The sequence below is a fragment of the Manis pentadactyla genome, chromosome X (assembly GCF_030020395.1).
Source record: "Manis pentadactyla isolate mManPen7 chromosome X, mManPen7.hap1, whole genome shotgun sequence".
NCBI lineage: Eukaryota > Metazoa > Chordata > Mammalia > Pholidota > Manidae > Manis > Manis pentadactyla.
This window is the reverse complement of record NC_080038.1, coordinates 24,801,401-24,816,052: the sequence shown is the minus strand read 5'-3', so window position 1 is coordinate 24,816,052 and position 14,652 is coordinate 24,801,401. Positions and strand designations below refer to the sequence as shown.

Here is a 14,652-nt window from a genome sequence, read left to right as displayed (position 1 = left end):
TCTATAAAGCAATTTAGAAAAAAAACTGACATTTCTTTGATTTTTTTTGGAGTTCTCTTTTTTTTCTTCTTGAAATATAGTTTATATACAGTATTATATTGGCTTCAGGTGAGCAACTTAGTGATTTAACAGGTATGTACATTACTAAATGATGTAGTTAACCATCTTTCACCATGCAAAGATATTGCAATATTACAAGCTGCATTCCGTAGGCTAATGAAGATTTAACATCTTTATCATATTTTCTAATTCATGAACATGATATACTGCTCCTTTTATTAGGTCCTCTTTATTTTCTCTCAGTAATGTTTATAATTTCGTCCAGAAAGTTTTTCACAACTTTTGAGAATTTTATTCCTAGATATTTGATATTGTAAATTTTTAAAGACTTCGTTTTGTTGTTTGTAAAAATGCAGTTGAGTTTTGTTTATCAACCTTGTATCTAGCAGTTGTGCTGAACATTTATTACTTTTAGTAATTTATCTTTAGTCTTTTTGTTCCTTTCATGTTGTACTCTGTTTCTTACTGTGCTGACTAGTACTTAGATTATAATACTGAGTGGAAGTGGTAATAGAAGGCACCATTGTCTTGTTCCCCTTCTCAAACAGAAAACTGAACATTTCTCTACTGAATATATTTGCTTTAATTTTTTCCCAGTTACTCTATTAGATTAAGGAAGTTTCACTTTGTTCTTGGTTTGCTAAGCGCTTATATCCTGAATAATACTGGATTTTATCAAATGCTTTGCTACTGTTAAAATGATCATATAATTTTGCTCCTTGAATCAGATTATATCAGTTGATTTCCTGATGCTCAGTCAACTTTGAATTCCAGGAATAAATCTAGTTTGGTCATTATCTTGTTCCTTTTATTTGGGAATTTTGGGTGTTCTTGAGTGAGATTAGCCTCTAATTTTGTTCTCTTGTATAGCCCTTGTTAGGTTTTGGTGGCCTTATAAAATGAGTTAAGGAATATACCTGTTTTTTCTATTCTCTGGAAGATAGTGTGTTAAGATTGCTTTTATTTCTATTTTAAATATAGAATTCAGTGAAGCCATTTAGGTCTAGAGTTTTCTTTGTGGGAAAGCTATAAATTACAGATTCCATTTTTAAAATAGTAATAGTATACTTCAAGTTTCTTTTTTTATTATTGAGGTATAATTGACACATAACATTGTATTGGTACAGTTTTTGCTGTACAGCATGATTCAATATTTGTATATTTTGCGCAATGATCACCACAGCAACTCTAGTTAAAGTCTGCCACCATATGTAGTTGCAAATTTTTTTCTTGTGATGAGGGCTTTTAACAACTTTCAGATATGCTGTACATTACATCCCCATGACTTAATTATTGTATAATTGGAAGTTTGTACCTTTTGACCCCTATCACCCAGTTTGTACCCCTCCACCTGCCAGGGGTAATCACCAGTCTGTTCTCTCTCTTGAGCTTTTTTTTCTTTTTTTTAAAGATTCCACATAGAGTGAGATCATAGAATATGTGTCTTTTTCTGTCTGACTTTTCCACTTAGAATAATGCCCTCAAGCTGCATCCATGTTCTTGAAAATGGGAAGATTTATTTCCTATTTAAGGCTGAATAATACTCCATCATTTATATATACCACCTTTTCTTTATCCATTTATTCATTGATGTACACTTAGGTTGTTTCTGTATCTTGGCCATTGTAAATAATGCTGCAGTGAACTTGGGGGTGCAGATGCCTTTTCAAGTTTTCTTTGGATGGACACTCAGAAATAGAATTGCTAGATCATATAGTAGTTTTATTTCTAATTTTTTTGAGTAACCCCCATACTGTTTTCCATAGTGGCTGCACCAATTTACATTCCCACCAACAGTGTAGGAGGGTTCCCTTTTCTCTACATTCTTGCCAGTACCTTTATTTTTTTTTTGATAGTAGCCATTCTAACAGGTGTGAGGTGATTGCTGATTGTGGTTTTCATTTGCATTTCCTTGATGGTTAGTGATGTTGAGCATCTTTTCACGTGTCTATTGGCCCTCTGTATGTCTTTGGAAAAATGTCTCTTCAGGTTCTCTGCCCCTTTTTTTATTGGATTTTTTATTTTGTTCGTGTTGAGTCATATGAGTTTGTTATATTTTGGATAATAACCCTTTATTGGATATATTGTTTACAAATATCTCCTCCCTTTCAGTAGGTTGCCTTTTCATTTTGTTGATGAATTTGAAAGTGTTCCTTCCTTTTCTGTTTTTTGGAAAAGTTTGAGAAAGGTAGGTGTTAACTCTTCTTTGAATGTTCAGTAGAATTCACCTATGAAGCTACCTGGTCCTGGTATTTAGTTTGTTGGTAGTTTTTTGGTTACCGATTCAATTTTGTTACTAGTAATCAGTCTGTTCAGGTTTTCTATTTCTGATTCAGTCTTGCAAGATTGTAGGTTTCCAAGAATTTATTCTTTTCTTCTAGATTATCCAGTTTGTTGGCATGTAGTTACTCATAGTACTCTCATAATCCTTTGTATTTCTGTTGATTTTAACTTCTCTTTCATTTCTGATTATTTGAGTCCCCTCTTTTTCGTGGGGGAGGATATTTTCATATTGGATTTTTTAAAATTAAAGTATCATTGATATATAATCTTATATTGGTTTCAAATGTACAACACAGTTGTTCAGCAGTTACACACGTTATTAAGTCCTTACCCCCTCTAGTGTGGTTACTATCTGCCAATGTAGAAAGATGTTATAGGATCATTGACTGTATTCTCTATGCTGTAGTACCATCCCTATGTGATTGTGAATTACTGTGTTCCTTTATCTCCCACCCCCCCAACTGCCCAGCCCCTCCCTCTTGGTAACCACTAGTCACTTATCACTGCCTATGAGTCTACTGCTGTTTTTGTTCCCTCTGTTTTGCTTTGTTTTTATATTCCACAGATAAGTGAAATCATACGGTATTTGTCTTTCTCCATGTGGCTTATTTCACTGAGCATAATATCCTCTAGATCCATCCATGTTGTTGCAAATGGCAGGATTTTTTTTGATAGCTGAATGATATTCCATTCTGTATATGTACTACATCTTTTCATCCATTCATATCTTGATGGTTGAGTCTTCTTTTTTTCTTGGTAAGTCTGGCTGAAGCTTTATCAATTTTGTTTATTTTTAGTCTCCATTTATTTGTGCTCTGATCTTTATTTTTTCTTTTTCCTTCTCCTTACTTTGGGCTATGTTTTTTTCTAGGACCCTGAGGTGTAACACTAGATTGTTTGAGATTTTTCTTGTTTTGCTTTGTTTTTAGGTAGGGCCTGTATCACTACAAGCTTCTCTCTTAGAACTGCTTTTGCTGCATCCCACAAAATTTGAACCATTGTGTTTCCATTTTAATTTGTCTCCAGGTGTTTTTTTATTTACTCTTTGATTGCTTTGTTGACCCATTGGATGTTTAGTAGCATGTTGTCTAGTCTCCACATTTTTGGGTATTTTTTTTTCAGTGTTTTCACTGTAATTGATTTTTAGTTCCATAAACTTGTGGCTGGAAAAGATGTTTGATATGCTTTTAGTCTTCTTAAATTTATTGAGGCTTGTTTTATGGTCTAACATGATCTATCTTGGAAAATGTTCCAAGTACACATGAAAAGAATATGTACTCTGCTGGTTTTGAATAGGATGTTCTGTATGTATCTGCTAAGTCCCTCTTGTCTTATATGTCATTCAAAGCTGCTGTTTCCTTATCAGTACTTTGTTTGGGTGCTCTATTCATTGATATAAGTGGAGTGTTAAAGTCCTCTATCAAGAGTGTTTTATTACCTATTTCTCCCCTTATGTCTGTTAATATTTGCTTTATGTATTTAAGTGCTCTGTTGGGCACATAGATATTTATAATTGTTATGTCCTGTTGGATTGATTCTTTAATCATTATGTAATGTTCTTTGTCTTTTGTTACAGGCTTTGTTTTGTAGTCTGTGTTTTGTCTGATGTAAGTATTGCCACCCCATCTTTTTTTTCACTGTCATTTGCATGGAATATCTTTTTTAGTCTGCATGTGTCTTTAGGTCTGAAGCAAATCTCTTGTAGACACCATGTAGATTGGTATTTGTTTTTTTATCTATTCAGTAATTTCTTATGATTGGAGCATTTAGTCCATTTATATTTGTTAATTATTGAAAGTATGTTCTTATTGCTAGTTTCTTAATTGCTTTCTGGTTGTTTTGGTAGTTCTTTTTTGTTCCTTTCTTCTCTTGCTCATTTCCCTTGTGATATGATGACTTTCTTTAGTATTGTGCTTGGGTTTCTTTCTCTTCGTTTTGTTTATCTGTTATAGGTTTTCGGTCTCTGGTTCCCATCAAGTTCATAGACATATCATTCTCTATATATAGATAGTTGCTTAAGTTACAATACATTCTGAAAGCATTACATTTTTACCCTCCCTTCACCTTTTATGTATATGAGGTCATATTTTATATCTATTAATTTTTATAGATATAATAGGTTTTACTACTTTTACCTTTTAACCTTCACACTAGGTTTTTTTTTATTTTGGTATCATTAATCTACAGTTACATGAGGAACATTATGTTTATTAGACTCCCCCCATCACCAAGTTCCCCCCCACATACCCCATTACAGTCACTGTCCATCAACATAGTAAGATGCTGTAGAATCACTACTTGTCTTCTCTGTGTTGTACAGCCCTCCCCATGCCCCCCCCCACATTATGTCTGCTAATAGTAATGCCCTCCCCTCCTTTTCTTCCCCCTTATCCTTCCCTTCCCACCCATCCTCCCCAGTCCCTTTCCCTTTGGTAACTGTTAGTCCATTCTTGGGTTCTGTGAATCTACTGCTGTTTTGTTCCTTCAGTTTTTTTCTTTGTTCTTATACTCCACAGATGAGTGAAATCATTTGATACTTGTTTTTCTCCACCTGACTTATTTCACTGAGCATAATACACTCTAGCTCCATCCATGTTGTTGCAAATGTTAGGATTTGTTTTCTTCTTATGGCTGAATAATATTTCCATTGTGTATATGTACCACATCTTCTTTATCCATTCATCTACTGATGGACACTTAGGTTGCTTCCATTTCTTGGCTATTATAAATAGTGCTGCAATAAGCATAGGGCTGCATATGTCTTTTTCAAACTGGGTTAGTGCATTCTTAGGGTAAATTCCTAGAAGTGGAATTCCTGGGTCAAATGGTATTTCTATTTTTAGAGTTTTGAGGGACCTCCATACTATTTTCCACAATGGTTGAACTAATTTACATTTCCACCAGCACTGTAGGAGGGTTCCCCTTTCTCCACAACCTCGCCAACATTTGTTGTTGTTTGTCTTTTGGATGGTGGCCATCGTTACTGGTGTGAGGTGATATCTCATTGTGATTTTAATTTGCATTTGTCTGATGATTAGCGATATGGAGCATCTTTTCATATGTCTGTTGGCCATCTGAATTTCTTCTTTGGAGAAGTGTCTGTTCAGATCCTGTGCCCACTTTTTAATTGTATTATTTGCTTTTTGTTTGTTGAGGTATGTGAGCTCTTCATGTATTTTGGATGTCAGCCCTTTGTCGGATCTGTCATTTATGAATACATTCTCCCATACTGTAGGATGCCTTTTTGTTCTATTGATGGTGTCCTTTGCTGTACAAAAGCTTTTCAGCTTGATATAGTCCCACTTGTTCATTTTTGCTCACACTAGTTTTTTTTGTTTTTTAAGAAACCCTTTTATTTATTTTTTTTAAAATTTTTTAATAAGGTACGATTGATGTACACTCTTATGAAGGTTTCACATGAAAAAACAATGTAGTTACTACAGTTACCCATATTATCAAGTCCCTACCCATACCCCAATGCAGTCACTGTCCATCAGTGCAGCAAGATGCCACAGATTCACTGTGTGCCTTCTCTGTGCTGCACTGTTCTCCCCGTGACCCCCCACACCATGTGTACTAAACATAATACCCCTCAGTCCCCTTCTCCCTCCCTCCCCACCTGCCTTCCCACACCTGTCCCCTTTGGTAACCACTAGTTCATTCTTGGAGTCTCTGAGTCTGCTGGCATTTTGTTCCTTCAGTTTTGCTTCATTGTTATACTCCACAAATGAGGGAAATAATTTGGCATTTATCTTTCTCCGCCTGGATTCACTGAGCATAATGTCCTCCAGCTCCATCCATGTAGTCACAAATGGTAGGATTTGTTTCTTTCTTATGGCTGAATATTATTCCATTGTGTATATGTACCACATCTTCTTTATCCATTCATCTACTGATGGACACTTAGGTTGCTTACATATCTTGGCTATTGTAAAAAGTGCTGCGATAAACATAGGGGTGCATATGTCTTTTTGAATCTGGGAAGTTGTATTCTTTGGGTAAGTTCCAAGGAGTGGGATTCCCGGGTCAAATGGTATTTCTAACTTTAGTTTTTTGAGGAACCTCCATATTGCTTTCCACAGTGTTTGAACTAGTTTACATTCCCACCAGCAGCGTAGGAGGGTTCCCCTTTCTCCGCATCCTTGCCAGCATTTGTTGTTCTTAGTTTTTTCGATGCTGGCCTTCCTTACTGGTGTGAGGTGATATCTCATTGTGGTTTTAATTTGCATTTCCCTGATGATTAGTGATGTGGAGCATCTTTTCATGTGTCTGTTGGCCATCTGAATTTCTTCTTTGGAGAACTGTCTCTTCATATCCTCTGCCCATTTGTTAGTAGGGTTATTTGCTTTTCGGGTGTTGAGGTGTCACACTAGTTTTTTAAATGATTAATCTACTAACTTTATGTTTGCTTTTACCAGTGAAATAGTTTCCTTTCAAATTTTCTTCTAGGTATGGCACTTGTTTTTCTACTTAAATCAACCAGATGACTCAAGGTTCAGTTGCATTCAGTGTATATACTGATTGGTTTCTAGTTCACCCTTATTTTTATATGTATATATAAAATGTATATGTATGTACATATGCATAATATGTATCTGTCATTATGAAATAAAAAAATGTGGCAGTTCTGAGATTCCTATTTGCTCCCATATAAGAGCTCTCAAACAATCTCATGAATGAATATGGAGCTTAGAGATTACAAACATTTTCCTTCTATGCAAATTAATTCCCACAACAGCCGTTAGGGGTGTGATAGTTAGGTGTGGTATTAAGCAAAAAATTAGAAAACAGGGCCTAAGAGAGGTTAAGTAACTTGTCTGTAGCTGCACGCCTGGTGCATGGCATATGTTTTTTTGTCTACAACTATTAGTAGCACTTTATTTCGACTATTGTAGCCAGTTAATGCTTGCCTGTAGATAGGTTACTGACTTCCCAGTTTTGTCATGTTATGCTTTCTTCTTTCTCTAAACCATATAACGTAATAACGCCATGACTCATGTTTTAAAGATTGAGACAGTTGGGAGATTACTCCTTCATAACCCATTCCTCATTGCCCCCCACTACACTTCATTTCTAGAACATGGTCCCACTGGCTCTGGAATTTGCCACTTCTGCTACCCTGTTGGAAAGCTTGCTTTATCACTAGTCCTTTCTCTTCTCACATGTAGTCAGTCCCTTTCTGTCTCTTTAGACTTGTCTCATTTTTTCCACTTCTGAAAGGTATGCCTCTTTTCTTTCCAGTGCATTTATCATCTTTCCTGTCATTCATATGGTGAAACTAACTCCCTTAGTGGATATCTTCTGTAAGCTTTCCTTTCTTGTTTCTCTAGTCACTCCTGATAAGATCTAGACAAAGTCTTGTTTGCTCTGGTCTTCTGAATTTTAGGGAGAGCAAAAAACTTCCTGCCTCAAACCCTCTTTCTAGCAATATAGCCTGAGCCAGTGCTCCTAAAATTATGGTGGTGCTTCTGCTTCTGGTGCTCATATCTCATTTCAACATCCTCATAATGATAACCTGAACAATTGTCTTACATTAGGCCAATGAATGTCAAATGCCCTTGTTTACTTGGAGCATAGTCAATCGCATGGTATTATATGTTTAAGGGTATGAAGATATTGCCTCCTCAAATTTAGTATTACTCCATTTTCTTTTGAGAACTATTATTATTATTATTATTATTATTATTATTATTATTATTATTATTATTTGGTATCCCTTTCTAAGGATTCTCTTCTTGGAGGTTTATTCATTAATATTTTCCCCTGTCCCACTCACAGATAGGCCATGCTTTAAAATGTTGCTGGAACTCTAAATGGTACCTGTATGTTTTGAATTTCCTCATTCAGAACATTTGCATTTTTCCCTTCTCTTCTAATCCTGCATCTTTTCTGTTGTTTACTTTGATTGTTCTTCTTCAGTAAACTTGCTGTACCTGAACCCATCTCTCCTTTCTCTGAACTCTTTGTTACCAGGGTACAGAGTATATTCTTTTTCACCAGCTTAAGAGTAAGCTTCAAGATAGGGCATGGACTTCACACTTTTGTTTTATCACTTAATTGCAGGGCCTTGCATATAATTCATTTTCAGTAAGAATTTAAATTTATGTATCATAATTATAAGTTATAATGTTGATAAGTACACTATAATTGCTATTTAGTATAATAATTTTATTAACTTAAAATCAAATTGATACTTAAATATAATGGTTTTGACATTTTTAGGATCTTATCTCTGGACCGTCTTAACCTTTCAGTAGTTTTGTATCTGTAGCTTCTTTGTCTTTAGAGTTTGTACCAAACAATGAAAATCATCAGTTTTTAAGTATTATTTTGAGTACATTGCCCTTTTCTCATTAAAGAATCCTGTAGTGACTCCTGGTTGTTTTTATTTTTAACATTTTATTTGTGAACATTTTCAGATATACATAAATTAAAAGTTCAGTGACCCTCTGATGCTGTAGTCATCAGCATTTCCCATACGTGCTTCACCTTGTGTCTACCCCTCTTTTTTGCTGAGAATTTTTATAGCATATCCAAGGCATTATTTTATCCCTAAGCAATGTATCTCTAAAACACATGTTCTTAACATGCCTGCAAAGCATTATCATATACAACAAACCTGGTAATAATTCCTTTATAGCACATGTGATACTTAGTCCATGTTCAAGTTTTTTCAGTTATCTAAAAAAGTTTTTTTTATGCTTGCTTTAATTGATTCATCAGAGGGTTCAGATGGTAACAGCCTGAACCCTTTGGAAGCCCCACTTTTCACCTAATGCTTTTACTATCCATTGATTACCATTACATGGATGAATTATTTACTTAAAAGTTACTAGATTGTGATTGGTCTAATTTGGTCACTTGTGCCATTATTAGCTGAATTATTTGTCTATGGAAGAACTTTCTCCTTGTTCAGTAGGGCTGTTTGGCTAGCTTGAGATAGCTCATCAGTTCTTGAATTGTAATATCCCCCATTGGGGAACTGAAGACTCTGCTTTCTTCTTTAACTGAGAGTCTTCCAATTATTTCATTACAGCTTATGAGCAAGTGTTACTCTTTCTTCTTGAGGAAGTTAAAATTATCCTTGAATGGTAGATTGGTGATTTTGTGGGTTACGTTATGGGGAGGGCCTCCCAGTCCTGAATGAGCAGTTCTCATTCTATTGAGAAGTTGCAGCATGGGGACAAAGAAAAAGCCATATATACCTTTTTCACTGTTTGGCTCTGCAGTGAGGGTGTGGTACTCACTTGGGGTGTGGAAATTTTAAAAATTCCTCTACTTTACTAGATAATAAATCAAACTCAGTATAAAGGCATGTAAATTTAAAGACCTGTGGCCCTTAAAGGGCCTCAGCACAGTTTTATGATCAAATCCATTAAAAATTAATAACTAGTATGTCATGGGGAGCAGCAAGGCACCCCTGAGATTTGCCAGGGATGCAACTAAAGTTCCTCTTGATAGCTCTCTATGAAGTGAAAACCTCAAAAGAGCTTTTGCTGTCTCACTAGAGGTGACTCACTGGGAAGGGGACCAAGGTGGTTCAGGTAGTCAGGTGAACTTTCTATTATTATCAGTCAAATGTAAACTTCATTAACTGAAATTTCAGGTAGTAAAGGTGTACAAATTGCTGCTTTCTTTTTTGTGACCTGTCATTCATGCACTGAATCAGTTGTTCTTGCTGTTTTCTTTATACCTTTCACAGTTTGATTCTTACCTCTTTATCTTCCAGTTTTTTTTAGGGCAGTGACTGAAGTCTTTTCAAGTTTTTCACTGTGAATTGTTGCATGTCAAACTTGACGAGGTATCCTAGTTGAAGTTTCGCCAATTAAAAAACTGGAGGTACAGATTGTATATCTGTGTGTCTGTGTATTTCTGTAGTTAAAGTAGAGCAAAAATCTTTTTTGGAAACTAATGTGCATTGATGTTAACATGTTTGTTTACCCCGCCCCCTCATCCCCATCCCTTTTGTGCATTTAAGAGCATGTATAAAAGAAATAAAAGATTTTCAGATGATCATGTGTTTAGATTGAGGCCCTAAATCAGGACCCTAAGCAAGTTCTTTGTGCAATTCATTTGCTATTAGAAACCTTACCAACAGATGGAAGGGTAATTTAGCATTGTATTTGACTAAAAGGGACTAATCCCACCCAGGTCCCAGAACTCCAGTGGTTGGAGCAGGTGGAGCTTGAAAGACCTGCCTCAAGGAGTAACTGGATATGTGTGCATATGCTGATATCCAGCTTCCTAGTTTTTATTGTAATTTTTCTTACTCTCAGATCCATATTCAATAACTGAGCTGTAGAGGTGATAAATCTAGTATTATGAACAAATAAGCATAGTTTTTTAAATTATAGCATAATTCTTACTTAGGGCCATTGGTATAGCTATCAAGAAAGACTATATAGCAGTATCAGCTTTGATTTCTAGTTAGTTTGTTTTTCTACCTTATAAAAATGTTACCACTCTTTTTAACATCTGTTTCCTAGTATAATAACATGTGTGGATATATGTTGTGAATTAAACACTGGACAAGATGTGATAAGGCCTGTTGTATAATGGATTTTTAGCAAGTTTTTAAAGCCCTCTCTAGCCTTTAATTTCTTGCTCATACTTGAAGTTTGTTTTTTTTATTAAAGTGTTGTTAATATACAAAATTATGTTGGTTTCAGATGTACATCACAGTGGTCCAGCAGTCCCCATGATCAACTTATATTATGATTGCAGAAATTCAATTTTTTGGTAATGTTTAAGATAAAGTGAGAAATTGAAAAATTAGAAAAAGTAATGCAAAGCACTGAAAATATATAGTATAACCAGAGTTTGTTATTTTATCTCTGCTGTGGCTACAAAATGAGGTTGAGTCAGGAGAGTAATTAGAAACTTGTGTCCATGCTGTCTCTGATAGAAGCCAGTATTTGCCCTAAAATGATAAAGGTGACATTGAAATACTAGGTTTATTGAGAATGAAGAAGTAGTCCCCTCTTATCCATGGGAGGTACATTTCAGGACCCCCAGTGGAATTCCTGAAACCATGGATAGTACCAAATCCTATATATATATATACTGTTTTTTCCTGTCTGTACCTACCTATGATAAAGTTCAATTTACAAATTGGGCACAGTAAGAAATTAACAATAACAACTCTATGTAAAAGTAGAACAATTATAACAATATAGTTCAATAAAAGTTATGTGAATGTGGTCTCTCTTCCTCTTGTGATTATATGAGATGATAAAATGCCTACTTGATGAGATGAAGCAAGATGAATGACACAGACATTGTGATGTAGTGTTGTTACTGTTGACCTTCTGACCATGTGTCAGGAGAATCATCTGCTTCCCGACCACAACTGACCAAGGGTGACTGAAACTATGGAAAGGAAACCTTGAATAAGTGGGACTACTAAATGCTTCTAAATGATAGAGAGAAAGAATGCTCATCTGTCAAGATAAGCCAATAAGGTTACTATTCTATAAATAAATTGCTTTCCATGGAACAGAAATGGGTTATAAAATAGTCAGCACTTTTAAAAAAGTTAAATACTATTTTGGTTATGCAGTTTGAAGTTTGATACATACTTGAGAGGCCTGGGCCTCAGCCTCTAAGTGGAATGGGGAACTCAGGACGGTAAGTCACAACCTGATATGCTACAAACGCCTTAAGAAAACAAGCTGTGGACCGTATTTTTGTCTTTCTGAACTGCTTATTTCTTCTGTGGGGTAATGTAGAATTACTGTGGAAGATATTTGTGACTGAAAAGGCAAGAAAATTAAACTTCGATCTTACCTGGGAAAGAACCACCTGCCCTAAATGTGTGGTTTAGCGTCCTATCTGCTGTTACTTTAAGGCACCAGAAATCTTTGAGTTTTGGTCATTTTTCCACATTGAGTTGGGAAGTTAGCAAAAGGATTTTTATCTCCTCATTTTGTCAAGTTTCCAGACTGCTGAAAAGAATATGCTTTCAGAGCTGGAAATGTAAATAAGATTCCTGTGCCAGGGCTCATAAACCATCTTGTGGTAATTTTTTAAGAATCTCAAATACATTTTTAGAACAGTTTTAATTTTACAGGAAAATTATGAAGATAATGCAAATAGTTCCCATATACCGTGCATACAGTTTCCTGTATTATTAACAGCTTACATTGACATGGTAAATTTTCTAAAATCAATTAACTAGTATAGAAACACTGTTATTAACTAAAGTCCATACTTTATTCAGATATCATTAGTTCTCACCGACTGTGTTTTTTCTGTTCTAGGACCCCGCCAGGACATCACATTACACTTAGCCTTAACCTCGTTAGGCTCTTCTTGGCTGTGGCAGTTTCTCAGACTTTCCTTGTTTTGATGATGTTGTCAATTTTGGGGAGAACTGATCAGGTATTTTGTTGAATGTCACTCAATTGAGAGTTGTCTGACCTTTTTCTCATGGTTAGCCTGGGATTATGGGTTTTGAGGGAGAAAATTTTAGAGGGAACGTGTTGTTCTCAACATTCTCTTCACATACCAAGGGTACATGCCATCAACATGATTGGTCACTGTTAATGTTGACTTTGGTCACCTGGCTGAGAAGGTGTTTGTCAGGTTTCTCCACTGTTTACTTTTTTTTTTTTAGACTTCTTTCTTTACTGTGTTTTTTGGAAAGAAGTTACTATGTGGAGTCCATACTTAATTAAGTACTGGGAAGTTCTGCTCTATCTCCTTGAGGGTCTTCTACATAAATTATTGGGAATTCTTCTGCATGGGAGATTGTCTCACTTCCCCATTTATTTATTAAATCATTTCTTAATGCTGGGATGGGTTCGTGGATATTTATTTTATACTTTGGGTCATAATCCAATACTACTTTATTTTGTTGCTCACCAGCTTTGGCCATTGGGAACTCTCTTGGTTGGCTCCTATGTCACTTTGATATGCCCCCATCATCATGGGGGTGTTTTCTGAGCACTTCCTTACTTTCTGGCACTGTAAGATACTCCAGGCTCATCCCATATATCCTGCCCCACTTCTAGAATCAGCCATTTCTCCACAAAGTCTTGGTTCTTTTTATCAGAAAATGCTATTGGAAATCAAGGTCTGGGTGCTTGGTCTGTTTGTTGCTGTTGCTACTGGGATATTGTTATTTCTAGGCCTTCTTAGCTGAAATACCTTGTGTGTACTATCTGTATGTTTATGTATATCCATAAATATTTCTGTATCTATTTCTATATATTTATCTGTATTAAACTAAGCATGAGTTCATACTCCTGTCTCCATCTCTAATCCATTACCACATGGATCATTCTAGCCTTCTCCCCTTGCTTGTCTAGTAACTTCCAACTCTAGTAGTGAGAAACCAGGCTTCCACCATTCACCATCCTTTTACTTAATTGTTCAATCCCAGTATAGATGTATATCACTTTAAAAATTGAAGTGTCATTGTTATACAATATTATATTGGTTTCAAGTATACAACACAGTGGTTTAACAATTACTGATATTATTATTATTATTATAATTATTAAAGCATTGTTGATATACAGTGTTATATTGGTTTCAAATACACAACACAGTGGTTCAACAGTTATCCATATTATTAAATCCTCATCCCCTCTAGTGAAGTTACCATCTGTCAACATGGAATATCACTTTTGTTAACCTGATACCCCCATGGCTAACAATATTAGAATTGTTAACCTGTATCCTCATGGGAAACAACTATCTATTAGAGTACAGGGCTTATGTATAGTTCCGTTTGCCTTTATTCTTACACATTCCACTCATTTCCATAGTTACTTAGATTAGTGCCTTTCCCCCCATCCCCTGCTGTGATGTTGTTTCTTACATTTATAATAGAGTTAGATGGTATTATATAGTCTCTATCCTTTCCTGGGATCCCCTGACCTATTAATGATATTTAAAAATTGGCTCCACAACCCATAGCTGTGGCCATCTGTGCTTTAGTGTGGCGTTTCAAGGGTGTCTCAGGAGTTTGGCCACATTCTAGCCTAATTCTTTAAAATTAATTTAAATTTAAGCTTTAATTTTTATAGTTAAATTAAAAGTTTATAAATTCAAAAGTTTATAAAGTAAACTTTAAGGTTTGCTCTTTGTGTTATAAGGTTGTATGGGTTTTGATACAGGCATAATTTCATGTATGTATTTAGAGTGTCATGCAGAGTAATATCACTGCCCTAAAAATCCCCTGTGTTTCACTTGTGAAACCTCCCTTCATTCCCATGAACCCCTGGCAGTCACTGATCTTTTTACTGTCTCTATAGTTTTGCCTTTCCAGAATCTTCTTGAGGTATTACTTTATAAAGGAAACCT

General features: G+C 35.4%; 1 protein-coding gene across 6 annotated transcripts in view; it reads left to right on the top strand.

The window, feature by feature from the left end:
- TAB3 (TGF-beta activated kinase 1 (MAP3K7) binding protein 3) overlaps positions 1-14,652 on the top strand; it is a 73,888-nt gene that overhangs the window by 15,238 nt on the left and 43,998 nt on the right. For 2 of the 6 annotated variants that reach the window (XM_036917963.2, XM_036917962.2), the window contains exons 2-3: positions 10,073-10,182; positions 12,603-12,723. The exons of 1 other annotated variant lie outside the window; for it this stretch is intronic. The gene's annotated coding sequence lies outside the window, so the exon portion shown is untranslated. The remainder of the gene's footprint in view (positions 1-10,072; positions 10,183-12,602; positions 12,724-14,652) is intronic. 3 more of the 6 variants (XM_057496164.1, XM_036917960.2, XM_057496163.1) reach the window with 2 other exon arrangements.